A 7,500-nucleotide genomic window follows, 5' to 3' on the forward strand; every position below is an offset into this window, starting at 1 on the left:
TGTGTGTGTGTGTGTGTGTGTGTGTGTGTGTGTGTGTGTGTGTGTGTGTGTGTGTGTGTGTGTGTGTGTGTGTGTGTGTGTGTGTGTGTGTGTGTGTGTGTGTGTGTGTGTGTTGTATTTCTCTTCTTCTTGAGACATGAAGGAAAAGTATCTTCCATATGAGGAGGTGTGAACAAGTGATGACATAAATCATGGTCCCAATAACATTGCATCTAATAGACAATGTCTCATTAGCACCCCTGCAGGTCAAAATGAGGGTGGTCCCAAAAAGGAGGGATTTTTAAATTGACTGTGTCAGTTTTTCAGTTTTAAAAGTGCTACCCCTTTGGCCAACATATGAAATAACAAGTGTGTGTAAAAATGTGAAGTGCTCCCCCTCTGGTCAACATATGATTTTTCAAATGTGTCGCTTTTAAAAGTCCCCCACCTCTGGTCAACATATGAAATAACAAGTGTGTGTAAGAAATTGAAACGCGCCCCCTTTGGTCAAAATAATTTTAAAAATTTAATAAATATGTATATAGAGACATACTGGAATAACTTGACGTAAATAATGATTAAAAACTGATTACAAACAAAAAAATTAATTAATTTCTCGTGAAATTCTGACCTCTCTTGTGAAATTCCAACTCATTTTTCACAACAAGCCTTTTTATATTTGAGTGGACATACTGTAATAACTTGAGTAGACATACTGTAATAACTTGAAGTAAATAATGAAGATTAAAAAGCAAATACAAACCAAAAAAAATAAATGAATGAATGAATGAACTAAAAGCAGTCTTTTTCTCACAATGTGTCAACTTTTTTCCAATAAAATTGGGAACAATTTCTCATTTTCTTTCTGTTTCTGAAATATTGCAATATTTTGTCATAAAATTATTACTTTTTATGTAAAATTATTACTTTTTAATGCAAAATGGTGACATTTGTCCTATAAAATTCTGACTTGTATAACAATATTGCCAATTTGTTTTTGTCGTTCTCGTAAAACAGTGACATTTTTTGGAGTAAAATTATGACTTTTGTCATAATTTTGCAGAGTAAAATTCAGATTATTATTATAATATTGCCAACTTTTTGAAGTTTTCTTATAAAATTGTGACCTGTCGAGTAAAAGTACGACTCTTTTTAAAAAACTGACAACATTTTAAGCTTTTCTTGTAAAATTGCGACTGCTATTGAGTAAAATTCCAACTTTTATCATAATGTTGCACAAATGTTCCGTTTTTCTTGTCAAATTTTGACTTGCGTTGAGTGAAATTACAACTTTTATTATAATATTAGAGGTAGGCATTTTACGGAGGTCTTGAGAAGGTAACAATACAAGAATATGTGTGTGTGTGTGTGTGTGTGTTCTTGTATGTCTACCCTTCTTGAGACATGAAGAAGGAAAAGTATCTTCCATATGAGGAGGTGTGAACAAGTGATGACATAAATCAATAACATTGCATCTAATAGACAATGTCTCGTTAGCACCCCTGCTGGTGATTTTTCAAATGTGTCGCTTTTAAAAGTGCTCCCCCTCTGGTCAACATATGAAATAACAAGTGTGTGTGAGAAATTGAAATGCGCCCCCTTTGGCCAATTTTTTTTTTTTTTAATAAATTAAAATGAGAGACATACTGTAATAACTTGAAGTAAATAATGAAGACTAAAAACCCAACAAAAAATTAACCCCAAAAAATTATTACGTAAAAGCAGTCTTTTTCTCACAATTAAGTTGTATTTATTATTTCTGTTTGTGTAATATTGCAAAATTTTCTCGTAAAATGATTACTTTTTAATGCAAAATGGTGACTGTCACAGAATGTTGGTGACGAACCCCAGGATGCAGAGAAGGCAGGATTGGTGCAGGAAAACATAATTTAATGTCCAAAATAAATGTAGAACACAAACCAGGAACCAGCAAACAGTCCAACTGGAAACAGCTAACGGCTAACTGGATATAGCTAGCAGGAAAACAAGAAGCTAGGAGACAGCAAACTACAAGTAGCTATCAGGAACAGCTTACCGCTACGACGACATCGACAAGTATTAGCACGACAGGTAGTGATGACATGGACAACACGACTGGAGGACAAAGCAGGTTTAAATAGCAGCCGGAATGATTGACACCAGGTGTGGCCAGGTGCCAATCAGCCGCAGCTGAGGGGAAACAGCGCTCAGGGAGAAAAGCAGGAAATAACCAAAATAAGAGCGCAGACAGGAAATAAAGACAGAGGAAAACCCAAAACATAACCAAACTGTCAGTGACATTTGTCGTATAAAATTCTGACTTGTATCACAATATTGCCAAATCTTTGTTGTTCTTGTAAAATAGTGACATTTTTTGGAATTGCGACTGTCATTGGGTAAAATTCCAACTTTTATCATAATATTGCACAGTTTTTCTTGTAAAGTTTTGACTTGCGTTGAGTAAAATAAACACATTTATGATAATATTGCCAAAATGTTAAAGTTTTCTTACATAAAATCGTGACTTTTGTCGAGTAAAAGTACGACTCTTTTCATACAATTGCCAACATTTGAAGCTTTTCTTCTAGAATTGCGACAGTTTTTGAGCAAAATTCCAACTTTTATCATAATGTTGCACAAATGTTCAGTTTTTCTCGTAAAATTTTGACTTGCGTTGAGTAAAATAAAAAAATGTTTGATAATATTGCCAACATTTTCAAGTTTTCTTAAAAATGTTTGACTTTTGTCGAATAAAAGTACGACTCTTTTCATACAATTGCCAACATTTGAAGCTTTTCTTGTAAAATTGCGACAGTTTTTGAGTAAAATTCCAACTTTATCATAATGTAGCACAAATGTTCAGTTTTTCTCGTAAAATTTTGACTTGCGTTGAGTAAAATAAACAAATGTATGATAATATTGCCAAAATCTTCAAGTTTTCTTATAAAATTGTGACTTTTGTCGAGTAAAAGTACGACTCTTTTCATAAAATTGCCAACATTTGAAGCTTTTCTTGTAAAATTGCGACAGCTTTTGAGTAAAATTCCAACTTTTATCATAATGTTGCACAAATGTTCAGTTTTTCTCGTAAAATTTTGACTTGCGTTGAGTAAAATAAAAAAATGTTTGATAATATTGCCAACATTTTCAAGTTTTCTTAAAAATGTTTGACTTTTGTCGAGTAAAAGTACAACTCTTTTCATACAATTGCCAACATTTGAAGCTTTTCTTGTAAAATTGCGACTGTTTTTGGGTAAAATTCCAACTTTTATCATAATGTAGCACAAATGTTCAGTTTTTCTCGTAAAATTTTGACTTGCGTTGAGTAAAATAAAAAAATGTTTGATATTATTGCCAACATTTTCAAGTTTTCTTAAAAAATGGTGACTTCTGTCGAGTAAATTTACGACTCTTTTCATAAAATTCCCAACATTTGAAGCTTTTCTTGTAAAATTGCGACTGTTATTGGGTAAAATTCCAACTTGTATCATAATGTTGCACAAATATTTTGTTTTTCTCGTAAAATTTTGACTTGCGTTGAGTAAAATAAAAAAATGTTTGATATTATTGCCAACATTTTCAAGTTTTCTTAAAAAATTGTGACTTCTGTCGAGTAAAATTAGGACTCTTTTCATAAAATTCCCAAAATGTTAAGCTTTTCTTGTAAAATTGCGACTGTTATTGGGTAAAATTCCAACTTTTATCATAATATTGCACAAACGTTCAGTTTTTCTTGTACAATTTTGACTTGCGTTGAGTAAAATTTGAAATGTTATTATAATACTGCCAACATTCAACGTTTTTCTTGTGAAATTGTGACCTTTTTCTTGTGAAATTCCAACTCATTTTTCACAAATAAGCTTTTTTATATTTGAGTAGACATACTGTAAAAACTTGAGTAGACTTACTGTAATAACTTGAAGTAAATAATGAAGATTAAAAAGCAATTACAAAAATTAATGAATGAATGAACTAAAAGCAGTCTTTTTCTCACAATGTGTCGACTTTTTTCCAATAAAATTGGGAACAATTTCTCATATTCTTTCTGTTTCTGAAATATTGCAACATTTTCTCCTAAAATTGTTACTTTTTTATGTCAAATTATTACTTTTTCATGCAAAATAGTGACATTTGTCATATAAAATTCTGACTTTTATCACAATATTGCCAAATTCTTTTGTCGTTCTTGTAAAACAGTGACATTTTTTGACTTTTGTCATCATTTTGCCAGGTAAAATTCCGATTATTATTATAATATTGCCAACCTTTTCAAGTTTTCTTATAAAATTGTGACTTTTGTCGAGTAAAAGTACGACTCTTTTCATACAATTGCCAACATTTGAAGCTTTTCTTGTAAAATTGCGACAGTTTTTGAGTAAAATTCCAACTTTTATCATAATGTTGCACAAATGTTCCGTTTTTCTCGTAAAATATTGACTTGCGTTGAGTAAAATAAACAAATTTATGATAATATTGCCAAAATGTTCAAGTTTTCTTATAAAATTGTGACTTTTGTCGAGTAAAAGTACGACTCTTTTCATAAAATTGCCAACATTTGAAGCTTTTCTTGTAAAATTGCAACAGTTATTGAGTAAAATTCCAACTTTTATCATAATGTTGCACAAATGTTCCGTTTTTCTCGTTAAATTTTGACTTGCGTTGAGTGAAATGACGACTTTTATTATAATACTGCCAACATTCTACGTTTTTCTCGTGAAATTGTGACCTTTTTCTTGTGAAATTGTGACCTTTTTCTTGTGAAATTCCAACTCATTTTTCACAACAAGCTTTTTTTATATTTGAGTAGACATACTGTAAAAACTTGAGTAGACTTACTGTAATAACTTGAAGTAAATAATGAAGATTAAAAAGCAATTACAAAAATGAATGAATGAATGAACTAAAAGCAGTCTTTTTCTCACAATGTGTCGACTTTTTTCCAATAAAATTGGGAACAATTTCTCATATTCTTTCTGTTTCTGAAATATTGCAACATTTTCTCGTAAAATTGTTACTTTTTTACGTAAAATTATTACTTTTTCATGCAAAATGGTGACATTTGTCATATAAAATTCTGACTTTTATCACAATATTGCCACATTTTTTTGTCGTTCTTGTAAAACAGTGACATTTTATGACTTTTGTCATCATTTTGCCAAGTAAAATTCCGATTATTATTATAATATTGCCAACATTTTCAAGTTTTCTTATAAAATTGTGACTTTTGTCAAGTAAAAGTACGACTCTTTTCATACAATTGCCAACATTTGAAGCTTTTCCTGTAAAATTGCGACAGTTTTTGAGTAAAATTCCAACTTTTATCATAATATTGCACAAATGTTCAGTTTTTCTCATAAAATTTTGACTTGCGTTGAGTAAAATGACGACTTTTATTATAACACTGCCAAAATTGTACGTTTTTCTCGTGAAATTGTGACCTTTTTCTTGTGAAATTCCAACTCATTTTTCACAACAAGCTTTTTTTATATTTGAGTAGACATACTGTAAAAACTTGAGTAGACTTACTGTAATAACTTGAAGTAAATAATGAAGATTAAAAAGCAATTACAAAAATTAATGAATTAAAGAACTAAATGCAGTCTTTTTCTCACAATGTGTCGACTTTTTTCCAATAAAATTGGGAACAATTTCTCATATTCTTTCTGTTTCTGAAATATTGCAACATTTTCTCGTAAAATTGTTACTTTTTTATGTAAAATTATTACTTTGTCATATAAAATTCTGACTTTTATCACAATATTGCCAAAAAATGTTGTCGTTCTTGTAAAACAGTGACATTTTATGACTTTTGTCATCATTTTGCCAAGTAAAATTCCAATTATTATGATAATATTGCCAACATTTTCAAGTTTTCTTATAAAATTGTGACTTTTGTCGAGTAAAAGTACGACTCTTTTCATACAATTGCCAACATTTGAAGCTTTTCTTGTAAAATTGCAACAGTTTTTGAGCAAAATTCCAACTTTTATCATAATGTTGCACAAATGTTCCGTTTTTCTCGTAAAATTTTGACTTGCGTTGAGTAAAATAAAGAAATGTATGATAATATTGCCAAAATGTTCAAGTTTTCTTATAAAATTGTGACTTTTGTCGAGTAAAAGTATGACTCTTTTCATAAAATTGCCAACATTTGAAGCTTTTCTTGTAAAATTGCGACTGTTATTGGGTAAAATTCCAACTTGTATCATAATGTTGCACAAATATTTCGTTTTTCTCGTAAAATTTTGACTTGCGTTGAGTAAAATAAAATAAAAATGTATACTATTGCCAACATTTTCAAGTTTTCTTAAAAAATTGTGACTTCTGTCGAGTAAAATTAGGACTCTTTTCAGAAAATTGCCAAAATGTTAAGCTTTTCTTGTAAAATTGTGACTGTTATTGAGTAAAATTCCAACTTTTATCATAATATTGCACAAACGTTCAGTTTTTCTTGTAAAATTTTGACTTGCGTTGAGTAAAATTTGAAATGTTATTATAATACTGGCAAAATTCTACGTTTTTCTTGTGAAATTGTGACCTTTTTCTTGTGAAATTCCAACTCATTTTTCAAAAACTTAAAAGTAGACTTACTGTAATAACTTGAAGTAAATAATGAAGATTAAAAAGCAATTACAAAAATGAATGAATGAATGAACTAAAAGCAGTCTTTTTCTCACAATGTGTCGACTTTTTTCCAATAAAATTGGGAACAATTTCTCATATTCTTTCTGTTTCTGAAATATTGCAACATTTTCTCGTTTTTCTCGTAAAATTTTGACTTGCGTTGAGTAAAATAAACAAATTTATGATAATATTGCCAAAATGTTCAAGTTTTCTTATAAAATTGTGACTTTTGTCGAGTAAAAGTACGACTCTTTTCATAAAATTGCCAACATTTGAAGCTTTTCTTGTAAAATTGCAACAGTTATTGAGTAAAATTCCAACTTTTATCATAATGTTGCACAAATGTTCCGTTTTTCTCGTTAAATTTTGACTTGCGTTGAGTGAAATGACGACTTTTATTATAATACTGCCAACATTCTACGTTTTTCTCGTGAAATTGTGACCTTTTTCTTGTGAAATTGTGACCTTTTCCTTGTGAAATTCCAACTCATTTTTCACAACAAGCTTTTTTTATATTTGAGTAGACATACTGTAAAAACTTGAGTAGACTTACTGTAATAACTTGAAGTAAATAATGAAGATTAAAAAGCAATTACAAAAATTAATGAATTAAAGAACTAAATGCAGTCTTTTTCTCACAATGTGTCGACTTTTTTCCAATAAAATTGGGAACAATTTCTCATATTCTTTCTGTTTCTGAAATATTGCAATGTTTTCTCGTAAAATTGTTACTTTTTTACGTAAAATTATTACTTTTTCCATACAAAATGGTGACATTTGTCATAAAAAATTCTGACTTTTATCACAATATTGCCACATTTTTTTGTCGTTCTTGTAAAACAGTGACATTTTATGACATATGTCATCATTTTGCCAAGTAAAAGTCAGATTATTATTATAATATTGCCAAAATTTTCA

At 29.7% G+C, this 7,500-nt stretch overlaps 1 protein-coding gene across 3 annotated transcripts in view; it reads right to left on the bottom strand.

Annotated features, from left to right (window-relative positions):
• The window catches only part of fgf13a (fibroblast growth factor 13a), a 465,629-nt gene that overhangs the window by 456,588 nt on the left and 1,541 nt on the right, over nt 1-7,500 (bottom strand). Inside the window, exon 1 of one of the 3 annotated variants that reach the window (XM_062044136.1) lies at nt 2,015-2,058. The exons of the other annotated variants lie outside the window; for them this stretch is intronic. The gene's annotated coding sequence lies outside the window, so the exon portion shown is untranslated. Of the gene's footprint in view, nt 1-2,014; nt 2,059-7,500 lie in introns of those variants that run through there. 3 annotated transcript variants of the gene reach the window in all.

Source organism: Entelurus aequoreus, linkage group LG04 (genome assembly GCF_033978785.1).
Source record: "Entelurus aequoreus isolate RoL-2023_Sb linkage group LG04, RoL_Eaeq_v1.1, whole genome shotgun sequence".
Classification (NCBI taxonomy): Eukaryota; Metazoa; Chordata; class Actinopteri; order Syngnathiformes; family Syngnathidae; genus Entelurus; species Entelurus aequoreus.